At 40.7% G+C, this 12,927-nt stretch overlaps 1 long non-coding RNA gene, 8 other non-coding genes and 2 pseudogenes across 10 annotated transcripts in view; 8 read left to right on the top strand and 3 right to left on the bottom strand.

Annotated features, from left to right (window-relative positions):
- The window catches only part of LOC149103774 (uncharacterized), a 248,417-nt gene that overhangs the window by 99,338 nt on the left and 136,152 nt on the right, over positions 1 to 12,927 (top strand). The window lies entirely within an intron of this gene.
- Trnav-cac (transfer RNA valine (anticodon CAC)) lies at positions 269 to 341 on the top strand. The gene has a single exon. It is a non-coding gene; the product is annotated as a tRNA-Val (tRNA).
- Positions 1,291 to 1,364, top strand: Trnan-guu (transfer RNA asparagine (anticodon GUU)). The gene has a single exon. It is a non-coding gene; the product is annotated as a tRNA-Asn (tRNA).
- On the top strand, positions 1,984 to 2,056 carry Trnav-aac (transfer RNA valine (anticodon AAC)). Its single transcript has one exon. It is a non-coding gene; the product is annotated as a tRNA-Val (tRNA).
- Positions 2,616 to 2,689, top strand: Trnat-agu (transfer RNA threonine (anticodon AGU)). The gene has a single exon. It is a non-coding gene; the product is annotated as a tRNA-Thr (tRNA).
- Trnad-auc (transfer RNA aspartic acid (anticodon AUC)) lies at positions 3,033 to 3,104 on the bottom strand. The gene has a single exon. It is a non-coding gene; the product is annotated as a tRNA-Asp (tRNA).
- On the top strand, positions 4,658 to 7,780 carry LOC149103797 (uncharacterized; annotated as a pseudogene). The gene is made up of 2 exons (XR_016202211.1): positions 4,658 to 5,978; positions 7,649 to 7,780. The product of XR_016202211.1 is annotated as an uncharacterized LOC149103797 (transcript).
- On the top strand, positions 7,816 to 8,976 carry LOC149103796 (uncharacterized; annotated as a pseudogene).
- Trnan-guu (transfer RNA asparagine (anticodon GUU)) lies at positions 9,429 to 9,502 on the top strand. The gene has a single exon. It is a non-coding gene; the product is annotated as a tRNA-Asn (tRNA).
- Trnav-aac (transfer RNA valine (anticodon AAC)) lies at positions 10,427 to 10,499 on the bottom strand. The gene has a single exon. It is a non-coding gene; the product is annotated as a tRNA-Val (tRNA).
- On the bottom strand, positions 11,062 to 11,134 carry Trnav-aac (transfer RNA valine (anticodon AAC)). Its single transcript has one exon. It is a non-coding gene; the product is annotated as a tRNA-Val (tRNA).

Genomic DNA, 12,927 nt, shown 5'->3' with positions numbered 1-12,927 from the left:
TTTTTAAAATATGAAAATAGTCAAGACAGTGCAGCTAAAATGGCGGCTGATCGGATATTCTGACGTAATTATCACGTGATATGACATAAGTGTGTTCTTTTGCTTTCCCGAAAGGAAACAATTTTAGACTTACTATATACTCTCTAAGCCACATTATCATTGCTGGAATATTCTTAAGGTTCTTACCTGGGTCAGACTTGGCCCAACCTCGGCTGCGGAAGGTCAAATATATCCCGGTCTGAATAGGGTGAAGGTATTGTACGACCTGGTTTCCGTAGTGTAGTGGTTATCACGTCCGCCTCACACGCGGAAGGTCTCCGGTTCAAGCCCGGCCGGAAACAGGCTTCCTATATTTTTTCCCCCTCTTTTGACCAACTTCTTTATTTTCTCACAACTACGATGTTTTATTTTTCCTGGTTGTGGCACGCCACTGTTTTCAAATAATACATTTTCTATGAAATTGAAGACGTCTAACCCTCCAACGTATTGAAAGATATTAGCAAACTGTTTGGAGGCTTTTCTTGTCTCTACATTTAAAAGTTTATAGTGGAAGCTGATAGCTTGGCATAGAGGTCATAACAGTGTTGGAAGGAGAGTGGTTATGATTTCTGTGTTCCAATCAGGATATAAGAATTAGATTTTCTGATTTTTCATAAAAAGGTTACCATCTATTCCCGGTATATCTATAAGGTAAAATAAATTGTTTTAGTACAGTTGTCATAACTTATGACGACTGTATATTTTGTTTACTGGTAAACGTATATTTTTACAAATGAGAAGGAATTTACCTCCTCAAACATAAGGCGGACCTCAACCCATAGAGACCTGGGTCCATAAGGTTACTTATCGCTTACCTCTAGTCAAGTGACACCTAGAACCAAAGAGCAGGGGAAAAAAAGGAAAAAAAAAGGCAGTAAGAACTTATGTTTCCGGCCGGGCTTGAACCGGCGACCTTCCGCGTGTTAGGCGGACGTGATAACAACCACACTACATGTCTAAGACAAATAATTCGACTAAATTCGTCTCAGACGAAAGAAACGTCTAAGATGAATATTTTGCCCAGGACAAACAAAACTTCTAAGACGAATAATTCGTCTACGAAAAATAAAAGAGTAGGACCGATAACGGTAAAAAGAAGTATTATGCTTATTATGTACGAAGTAAAATAAACCCAAAACAAAACAAAAAAACGAAAAACCAATCAAATGGAAAACAATTTTTTTTTCAGTTATACCAGAGGAAGATGTAATTCACTGATTGTTTTTCCTAATTCGTAACGCATCCATAGAGGTCTCCGTGGCGCAATCGGCTAGCGCGTTCGGCTGTTAACCGAAAGGTTGGTGGTTCAAGCCCACCCGGGGACGCTGTAGTTTATTATCATTCTTTGTTCTTTTTTTTAAAAAAGATCACACTAACTAGAATACAACGACGCAGGCTGTATCTAAATACCGTCTTTCCCCAATTTTATCATTAGTTGAAGGATCTAGAAGCTGTGAATTCACTTTCCTTGTCAACCCGTTATTGCGCAAGCAAGTTACGGGTCGTGGTGGTGAATCAGATAATGCAAATTAGAGTTGGTCGGTGATCACTTTCCATCGCGATTCCTCCACTTTGCAGGTTCACTTATTGTTTGAAATCTCCAGGATAACATGATACGAAACTGCGAGTAATGCAAGTAAGAAGAAAAACGATCTTCAGTCAAAAAGTCATCCATTCTTCCCCGGTGGGGAATCTATCAGTCCTTTTCATAACCATTTCTTTGAACCATAACTTGAGCCATACTTCATTAGTTTCGTTGATATTATAATTTGAACGGCATTTTCCTGCATTCTACCTTCATGTATTCCCAACATAAGCTTAACTCCTGCATATTAGCTCCATTCTTCTACTTATCCACTCCCACAGTACACATAATGTGATAAAATGTAAAGTTGTTGGACGACCTGCTTGGTGACATGGGACTACGTATACTTGCCTAACGTAGTTTCCGTAGTGTAGTGGTTATCACGTCCGCCTAACACGCGGAAGGTCGCAGGTTCAAGCCCGGCCGGAAACAGACTTTGTTATAAATTTTATTTCTTTTGTTTTCACTAACTTCTTGATTTTCCCAAAACTACGATGTTTCGTTTTTTTTCCTGCTTATGGTACGCAACTGTATTTAAAAGCATGTATTTTTTTTTTTACCAAATTAAAGGCGTCTTACCTTCGATTCCAACGTATTAGAGGTTAAGCGACCCCGAGGACAACGCCTAGTGAAAAAAGGAATTTCTATTTTACTTTCGATTTTTGCAGTTGTCTACGGAGGATTAATAACGGATAATATCCAGGTATGTTTCATTTGGCTACATTTTTTTTGAAACAAAGAAAAAAAGAGAGAACTTCTAAGGTTTTGAAACCTGCCTCCGTGGGGTTTCAATAAAATAAAATAATAAAATAAAAAAACCTCTTTTCCTGAATCTAAATAAATATGTCGAATTGGTCCTATCAAAAGAAGTCTTTGGAACTCTGGATTAGTGTTTTGAGACTCCTCAGGTTAATTATCTGCCAATCTTCTATTATATTAAGGTGTAACACATTATTATTGCCTTAGTGTATTGTATTGTGTCGTCAAGGAGGGCGCCGTAGCTTAGTTGGTTAGAGCGCCTGTCTAGTAAACAGGAGGTCATGGGTTCAAATCCCATCGGTGCCTTAAGTTAATCAAACTGCCAGGGCTTACCCGTAGTTCTAAGAGTAAAAAAACTACGAGGAGAAAACTCGACTTCCGCCAAACTGGCAAACGTTTTGTTATTCGTTACTCTTTTTCATAGTTGTTCGACTTTTTATAGTTTTCACATGACCCGGTTTACGTTATTTTTCGCCAATGTGATATCGTTGACCCCATAAGAAAAACGTTCCGACGCATTTTGCCCAACATCAAAATAATCAAACAAACAAACAACTTTATAAAGAAACAAACAAACAAAAAGACCAACAGATAATGGAGAATCTACGGTAGGAAGAAAAACGACTTCCTGTCAAAAATGTATGTTGTCCTCCCCGGCGGGGAATCGAACCCCAGTCTCCCGCGTGATAGGCGGGGATACTCACCACTACACTACCGAGGATAGGACTTGTGGAAATCACAAACAAAACATAATCAAATGTTTATTACTGGTAGGTGATCTGTGGTTGCAGGGTATCTTTATTTATCAAATGAAGTCGGCTATAGACTTATACTGTATTGCATTGCATTGCATTGTATTGTATTGTATTGTATTGTACTGTATTGTATTGTATTGTATTGTATTGTATTGTATTGTATTGTATTGTATTGTTTCCGAGTGTACCTCTGTTAAGACTGATTTCCTCGGTTCCTTATAAAGAAAAGGAATTCAATCCCTCATTCATTCATTCAGTCAGTCAGTCAGTCAGTGAGACAGTCAGTCAGTCGGTACGTCAAAATTTTCAAACGCTTTTCAATACGAGAACTCGAGTCACCGGCTTAGGATCGATCCGTATAGTGAAAAACTTGGAAATACTGCATTTGCGAGACCTTGGTCACAGTTTTTCACTGCACGGACCGACCGTAAGCCGTTGAACAACATATCTTTCATTTCCTTAAACGTGCACTTTTGAATTTGTCGCATTTAAAAATATGACATACTTTGGTAAAATTGGTATCTAAAACAAGATATCAGGGTTGAAAGGAAGGATCAATGCAAAGGCATCGATGGGATTTGGACCCATGACCCCCTGATTACTAGACAGGCGCTTTAACCAACTGAGCTTGGGCGCCCCGCTTGAGGACACAGAACAATACACCTCGTTTTTCTAGGTTATGATAATGTGTTACACTAAGTCTTAGAGGAGATTGCAAGATATTCCTCCTTGGAGTACCTTATCTGATATCAATTAAATGTACAAGTTTATAATGTCCAAAATAACATATGCCTTGTTCATCATCAGAAAGTTTAACGTTTCTCGTTTTAAGACTTTTCTCAATCTTTTCTCGATATCCTAGACAACCCACCACCCGTTTTATGCTGGTAACCTTTTAAAGCACTTTAGCCTCTTCCTTCGGCAAAACTCGTCGTCAGGAACTGTGCAATAACTTCTCCAGGAGGATGAGTTACTCAGTGAAAATATTATTTCCCGTGGAATACAGAAATTAAGACCATAGCCCATCTCTCCATTAACAAACTGATAAAAGTTCCATGCCTCTTCTTTCACTTCTATCCTTTATGTGAGGTTACCATTTTTCTAAGAAAGGTGGATGAAGCACCCCTCCGAGCAGAATTAGTTTCAAAATCAGCAAACCTCAATATATGTTTTTTTTCTGAAACATTCCAGCCTTAACAGGGCATCTTGTCTCAGATTATTATCCAAATCCTCGGTAGTATAGTGGTGAGTATCCCCGCCTGTCACGCGGAAGACCGGGGTTCGATTCCCCGCCGGAGAGAGTTGAATAGTTTTGACTAGGAATAATTTTTCCGTGTGTTTTTTTTTTCTTTCTTTAGATTTTTGAGATGGAATGGTCAACTTTTATAACGGTAAAAAAAAAAAGTATTATGCTTATTCTGCACGAAGTAAAATAAAACCAAACCAAAAAAACCAAAAAAACAAAAGAAAAAAAAGCACGAAAAACCAATTCTGCCTCGCATTTGCATACAATCGGAGGTCACGTGAGATAGCAAGCATGTGATATCCGAGCTCAGTGCAAGTTAGCTGTCCGAGCAAGCAGTCTAAAGTTTATTCTCGCAGTCTTATTTTCGAGTGTTTTAGACCTCTCTACGTCTTGCGGTTAACATGTCTGGAGGAAAAGAATCCGCAGAATCGGCGAACGAAGACCAGTTATTGGCTTATGACCCAGACGAGGACAACAACGCCGGAATATCCGGAGAGAAACATCTCGACACGCCAAGTGTCATGGCGGCCAAGGCCCCTGTGAGGGATTCGAACATTTCGATGTCGCACGCTGACGTAAAGCTCCTTTCGTCAGCGATACTGACCTTGTCACAGAAAATCGATAAATTCGAGGAATTCCCTTCTAAAGGGAAAGGAAAAGGCAAAGGTAAACGGCTGAGTGATGACCGAGAACATCAACACGGTCTTCCCGCCAAGAAACCCGCCAAAGACAGCTCGAGCTCCTCGAGCGACCAACATGAGAACGAAGAAGACATTCAGACTCTCCTGGATAAAGTAGAGGGTGAAGATGGCGATCTTGAGGCGGAAGAGCCAAAGGAAGACGAAATTTTAGCGGACTTGGAGAAGGAGTACGAGTCTGAAGACCTGACTGGCAAAAGTATTCACAGTCCACAGCTCGCCAAACTGCTTAACAAGATGTTCCGCAACCGTTTGCCAGATAAATTGCTGAAAGAAAAGCTTGAGCGCCAAGCTAGACCGGAAAATTGCGACACTGCTAAACCCACAAGGGTAAATCTAGGCATCTGGCGTAAGCTCCGTGAGCCCACGCAGAAGAGGGCTTTGCAGCTGTTCAAAATCCAGCAAGCCCTCGTTAAAGGCATAATCCCAGTCGCTCGTTTGACGGATCTGTCCATGACAGAGAAGAAAGGCCTAGACCAGGAAGGGGTTCAACAGATAAAACAGTTTGGACTCGACGCTCTATCGTTGCTGACGCATGTTAACTATGAACTTAACATGCAGCGAAAGCAACTCATGAAACCTGATATTGGCAGAGATTATGTCTCTCTCTGTTCTCCTCATGTGCCGTTCACTGACTTGTTGTTTGGAGAAGACCTTCAAAAACAGTTGAAAGACATAGGAGATGTGACTAAAATTGGAGCCAAAGTGCAAGGTCATAGAGGACCCCACAGATCCCAAACGGGCTATGTCAACAACAACTCCAAGGGATCTTTTTCCCACAGAAATCAGTCAAAAAACTTGAAGGGCCAAACCTTCAAACCCTAGCGACACAAGGACTCCCAGAAGTCCAACACAAACAACAAGAGGTCATCTCAGTAGCCCACGAAGCTAACACGGTAAATACTGTTTCAAATTTTGTTGCTGGTAATATAGCTAAGCACATCTCTAACTGGAGGTCTATTACCACAGACCCAAGCATCCTTGAGATTGTGTCAGGCTATTTCATTGAATTTGAAAGCACACCATGTCAGTCAGCTGCGCCACATATTACTTTTTCTAACGGCGACGATCTCATCATTGCTAGAGAGATAAATAAACTCCTAGAGAAGGGAGTAATTAACAAAACTACACATTGTGACACTGAATTCATATCCACAGTTTTCACTCGGCCCAAGAAAGATGGGTCTCATCGACTCATCCTAAATCTTAAAAGATTGAATGAGTATGTCACATATCACCATTTTAAAATGGAATCTCTCCAGTCAGCAGTACAGTTACTTTAAAAAGACTATTGGATGGCGGTTTTAGATCTCAAGGATGCTTATTATTCTGTGCCCATAAACCCCCAGCACAGGAAATTTCTCAGATTTGAGTTTAAAGGATCTCTTTATGAGTTCACCTGCTTACCTAATGGCCTTGCATCGGCCCCTAGAGTATTTACAAAGCTCATGAAACCAGTATATGCAACATTGAGGTCAAAAGGATATCTGATAGTAGGTTACATAGATGACATCCTTTTGCTAGCAAAAACACCTCATGAATTAGAGCAAGTTGTAGCTGAAACACTTGCTTTGCTTAGATCACTGGGATTTACAATTCACGAATCAAAGTGTGTCACAACACCAACCCAGATTGCCAAATTCCTGGGATTCTTACTGAACTCTAAGGACATGATCATTTCTATGATCCCTCAAAAAGCAGCCATTATCAAATCCAAGTGTCACAATCTAGCACATCTGGAAGGACCCATTCCAATTCGAGATGTGGCCTCTGTAGTGGGCCTCATGGTCTCAGCCTTTGAAGGAGTTCAGTATGCACCTCTGTTCTATAGGTCTCTAGAAAATGACAAGACGTATGCTCTAAAAAACAATGGATGGGACTTGGAGGGGAAAATGACACTCTCCCCTCTAGCAAAACAGGACCTTTCATGGTGGGTCACCAATGTTGATCAACTCCCCAAAGCCATCACGCCTAAACCCTCAGACTTAACTGTCATGACTGACAGCTCTCTTAAGGGCTGGGGAGGGGTGATTGAGGGCACATCATCTGTAGCGGGTGGCAGATGGTCACACCAAGAATCCCAACTACATATTAACCTTTTGGAATTAAAGGCCATTCATCTCGCCTTGCAGGCCCTCTGCAACCATATGCGGAATCGCCACATAAAAATCCTTTGTGACAATACTAGTGCTGTTTCATACATTCGTAATATGGGCGGTTCAAAATCTTGCAGTTGCAGTGACATCACCAGGGAAATCTTTATGTGGTGCATAGATCGAGAGCTAACACTATCAATTTCCCACTTACCAGGGAAACTAAACACAGAAGCAGATAAGGCTAGCCGTGAATTCCACAGTAGTAATACTGAATGGTCGCTAGACCAAACTGCATTTAATGAATTGAAATCAAAGCTGGGTGAGCCTGATATTGATATGTTTGCGTCAAGGCTAAACCACAAGACAACCCACTATATAGCCTGGAGACCAGATCCAGGAGTAGTAGCTATTGATGCCTTTACTATAGATTGGTCCCACTATAACCTTATCTATTGTTTCCCTCCGTTTAGTCTCATCGGCAAAGTCCTTCAGTTCATACAAGAGAGCAAAACAACAGCCATCCTAGTTTACCCACATTGGCCAACACAGTTCTGGTATCCACTCCTGTTTCAGTTAATGAAATCTCCACCGGTAAAAATCAAGATGCACAAGAAGACTCTAACATTGCGCCATCAACCAGAAGAAGTTCACCCTCTGTTCCCCAAACTTCAGCTTCATGGATGTCTTGTGTCCAGTCATCATTAATTAATCAAGGCGTAACAGGGGAGCCTTTGAACACCATCTTATCATGGCGATCAGGGACCCGTAAGCAATATCATACATATGTTTCAGCTTGGGTTAAGTTTAGTAATGACAATTCTATCACTCCAATGAACCCAACCCTGCAACAGGTTTTGGAGTTCCTGTCATTCCAATCAAAAACAGTTGGATATAGTGCGGTAGCAACTGCTCGGAGTGTCTTGTCAACCTTCATCAAAATAGATGGCGTAAAAGTGTGTGATCACCCACTAGTGTCACGGTTTATGTCTGGTTTATTCAATCAAAAACCAGCCCTGCCTCGCTATACTGAGACTTGGAATCCACAGATTGTGCTCAACCATTTAAAAACATATCCAACCACAGGAAACTTGTCACTTAAGCAACTCACTCAGAAACTAGTCATGCTTATGGCACTCCTCTCAGCACAGAGAACCCAGACTCTTCAAAAGTTATCTCTGGAGGAAATGCGTGCATCGCCTGGAAAGTATATATTCCATATCTCCTCTCTCTTGAAGCAAACCAGTGCAAAAGGTGGCCAGAACAGACACTCATTCCCTATCACCTTTACCAGTTATAATGTGGATAAAAGACTTTGTGTTGTTGAACTTTTGACAGTCTATATTGAAAGGACAGCCTCTCTTAGAAAAGGCACAAAGCAGCTGCTGATTTGCTATGTAGCACTCATGGACCTGCCTCTAAGGACACAATATCTAGATGGGTTAGACAAACTATGAAGGATGCAGGAATCAATACTTCAGTTTTCAAACCCCATAGCACTAGGGGTGCAGCAACGTCAGCTGCTAAAGCTGCTAATGTACCTATTCATGAGATTATGAACACTGCTGGGTGGCGCTCAGATTCAACCTTTGCAAAATTTTATGATCGCCCTATCATAAATGAAAGTAATTTCGCAGAGGCTATCCTTACTAGCAGTAGCCAGTAATTTTCTGTGTTTGCAGCTTTGCATGCTTTAGCAGTGGTACCATATCATATTCTGTTTCATTGTGTTTACATTAGCATTTGGTAATGGTACATGTCATGTAAGGAGTATCATTAAAGTACATGCCATGGTGTTACAGCTATTATGCCTGTTATTTGCTGTGGCTTTGAGCTTTGAAATCTCACTTGACCTCCGATTGTATGCAAATGCGAGGTAGAATTGGAAAATTAAACGAGACTTACCTGGAAGTTGAAGTTTGATTGAAATTCTACCATGGAATTTGCAGGAATGAGGAGGTCACATCCCATCCATCCCATGGGCCCTTACGCTCTTCATAGTGACCTCTTTCCCTGTACCATCAAAGCCACACCAAACTGCTTTCAAGACTGAGCTCGGATATCACATGCTTGCTATCTCACGTGACCTCCTCATTCCTGCAAATGCCACGGTAGAATTTCAATCAAACTTCAACTTCCAGGTAAGTCTCGTTTAATTTTCCAATCAATCGAAAACAATTTTTTTTTTCAGTTATACAAGAGGAAGATACAATTCTCTCATTGTTTTCTCTAATTCGCAACGCATCCATAGAGGTCTCCGTGGCGCAATCGGTTAGCGCGTTCGGCTGTTAACCGAAAGGTTGGTGGTTCAAGTCCACCCGGGGACGCTTTAGTTTATTATGATTCTTTTTTTTGTTGTTTTTTTAAAAGATCACACTAACTAGAATACAACGACGCAGGCTGTATCTAAATACCGTCTTTCGCCAATTTTATCATTAGTTGAAGGATCTAGCTAGAAGCTGTGAATTCATTTTCCTTTTCAACCCGTTATTGCGTAAGCCAGTTACGGGTCGTGGTGGTGAAGCAGATAATGCAAATTAGAGTTGGTCGATGATCACTTTCCATCGCGATTCCTCCGCTTTGCAGGTGCACTTATCGTTTGAAATCTCCAGGAGAACATGATACGAAATTTTAGCCCCCCTTTGTTTTGGGACAAGAAATCATGTGGCATTACAGACAGGCTAGGAAATGCAATGTCAATAAAATAGTCATGTCTCAATGACTTTTACTATAGAATCATTCTCTATAATCAGTTGTTCGAGGTAGACGTACGCGCAAAATGCCTTTCACGCATTTTCCGCAACAATGAAAAAACCCTTTAATTCTCTGCGGAGGAAAGAGCTCATATCGCACACTAGCCACTGAACAAACGATAAGTGTAACTAATCATCATCAGAGACCGTTTCCAGGTTAGTGGGGGCACTGAGGAAACGTCGAAACGGTGGGTAGAAACTCGGTAAACAAAAGGTGGAGAGAAAGCGAGGAGCTGCCCCTGATCTGAGGACTGAGAGAATGACTCAGTTCAAAACAGCTCTCTGTGATCATAAACGCTGGATTCTTCTTGGGCATAAAATCGCTTTGCATAATCATGCCCAATCGGCGGGTAGCGCGTTCACAATACGTCTTGTGTGTTCTAATAAGAAGCCTATGCTTAGCTAGCTGTTCATCATAGTCTTCCTCGTTTAACAAGATTTACTCAGAAAGTTCAAAAAGGGAAAGAAAGAGAGACTGAAACTAAGAAAAATAAAGTATGTTTCCGGCCGGGCTCGAACCGGCGACCTTCCGCGTGTTAGGCGGACGTGATAACCACTACACTACGGAAACCACATGAAAAGAATCGTTGTTATCTTAGAATTTTTCCGACATACAGATTGACAGACAGACCGACCGACCGACCGACCGACCGACAAACCGACAGGCCGAGAGAACGACAGATCGACAAACTGACAGACTGATTGAAGGAAGCAACTGCCAGATTCAAGGAGTTGGGTCTAGTTATTAATGCCAATCTGGCATGTTCCTCAGTAGTATAGTGGTGAGTTTCCCCGCTTGTCACGCAGGAGACCGGGGTTATATGTACTTTTTCATGTACTTTATATGTACTTTTTCATCTCTTACCTTTTTTGTTTGTTTGTTTCGGGTAAAATGCCTCAGAACGCTCTCTCAGGATTTCTATATGTATAAGATTCAGACGGCATCACATTGGTAGAAAATAAATTACCTGGAATAAAGCAAGATGCCATAAACAGTTCAAGTGACAAAGAAAGACAACAACAACAACAACAACAACAACAGCAGCAAAAATAACAACAGGACAGTTATAAAAAAACTAAAGATGCGAAAGAAAAGCGAAAGAAAGAGAGACTGAAATTAAAAAAATAAAGTATGTTTCCAGCCGGGCTCGAACCGGCGACCTTCCGCGTGTTAGGCGGACGTGATAACCACTACACTACGGAAACCACATAATAAGTCGTCAATTTAGAATGTGTTCCGACATACAGATTGACAGACAGACCGACTTGTCTGACAGACGAACAGAACGACAGACCGACCGACCGACCGACCGACAAACTGACAGACTGATTAAATGAATAAATGATCTTTTTTACAATAAGAAACAGAGATACTCCCAAAAACAGCAGATATTAAATATTGGGGGAAGAAAGATAGTCCTGAATTCAACGAATCAACTGGCAGATTCAAGGAGTTAGGTCTAATTATTAATGCAAATCTGGCTTGTTCCTCTGGAGACCGGGGTTCGATTCCTCGCCGGTGAGGATGGAAATATATTTTGATCTGATATATGTACTTTTTCTTCTCTTACCTTTTTTGTTAGTTTGTTTGTTTAGGGTAAAATGCCTCAGAACAGTCTTCCGATTTCTATATGTTTAAGATTCAGACGGCATCACATTGTTAGAAAATAAATTACCTGGAATAAAGCAAGATGCCATAAACATTTCAACTGACAAAAAAGCAACAACAACAGCAACAATAACAACTAAAACAACAACAACAACAACAACAACAACAAGAAGAACAATAACATGACAATTATGAAAAACTAGAGGTGAAAGAAAGACGAAAGGATAAAAGAAGGACATAGCTTTCTCCAGCTGGGCTTGAAAAACCCTTCATCCTCGTTGTTTTACAACTAAAATTTGTCTAGACACTACCTATGAAGCAATACACAACTGTGTAGATACAGAGGCCTGAACGTCAACAGGGTCCTCATGGGAGATTATTGCAATGACGTATGGCTCAAGCAGTAGTTTATAGAATTTGCTTAACAAAATGATTAATAAACGCCTTGAAATAGGAAAGGTTTAATTTACATTAATATCAGAGAAAAATAAGTGTGTGGTGAGAGTGGGAGAGACAGAAATGGAGCTAATTTTACGGGAGTTCTGCTTAACTTGGAGCCACAATCGTAAACAATTTAAATGAAAAATTAAAACCACCCCTTCCCATTTCAATGATGGAAAAAATGGAGTGCATCATTATTTCAGTAGGGGCGGGGGGGGGGGGGGGGGGTTATTTCTTATTTTATTCTGTCCAAGATTATCTTACACAGTTTAAATGAAAAATTAAGACCACCCGTCCCCCAATATCAATGATAGAAATGATGGCGACTTTTTGGTTTGGCGCTAGTTCATCATTGCTTTATCATTGATCCTTCTGACCAAGATTGTAGGTGAAAACTAGCCTCAACGCTGACTAATGAAGTATAGTTCAAGCTCTGGTTTCAAGAAATGGTTAAGAGCTCAGTGATTGATATAGCGCCTAGAAATTAGAAACGTTGAATTTACATTGATTTCGGAAAAAAGATTACAAACAAAACTGTGCGTCCCCGGGTGGGCTTGAACCACCAACCTTTCGGTTAACAGCCGAACGCACTAACCAGTTCAACCGTAGAACATCGGCAGGGGTCCATGATTTCAGATCCTCATGAATCTCGTCATGCATGAACACGGACACATTTACGAGAGCACTATGAATTTACTTAGGGAAAGAGCCATTGAATTATTTCTTCCTCTGCTATAACAACAATAATTCAGCTGAAGAAGTTCAGGCATAGCCATTTTTTATGGAGAATTATGTCCAAGAGGGAAAGACGCAGTGAGGTTAACTCCATGTGAAAGTGTCTTTTTGATTTGATCTGTTAATCCGGATGAGAAAAATTTATATATCAATTGACCAACCGATCTCAAAAATAATAATAAAAACAAATATAAGGACGCGGATAAATTATTTC

Source organism: Orbicella faveolata, unplaced genomic scaffold, assembly GCF_042242905.1.
Source record: "Orbicella faveolata isolate gen_17 unplaced genomic scaffold, um_ofav_v1 contig_35, whole genome shotgun sequence".
Taxonomy (NCBI): Eukaryota; Metazoa; Cnidaria; class Anthozoa; order Scleractinia; family Merulinidae; genus Orbicella; species Orbicella faveolata.
Note: the sequence above shows the minus strand (reverse complement) of the source record. Positions and strands in the feature narration are given on the sequence as shown.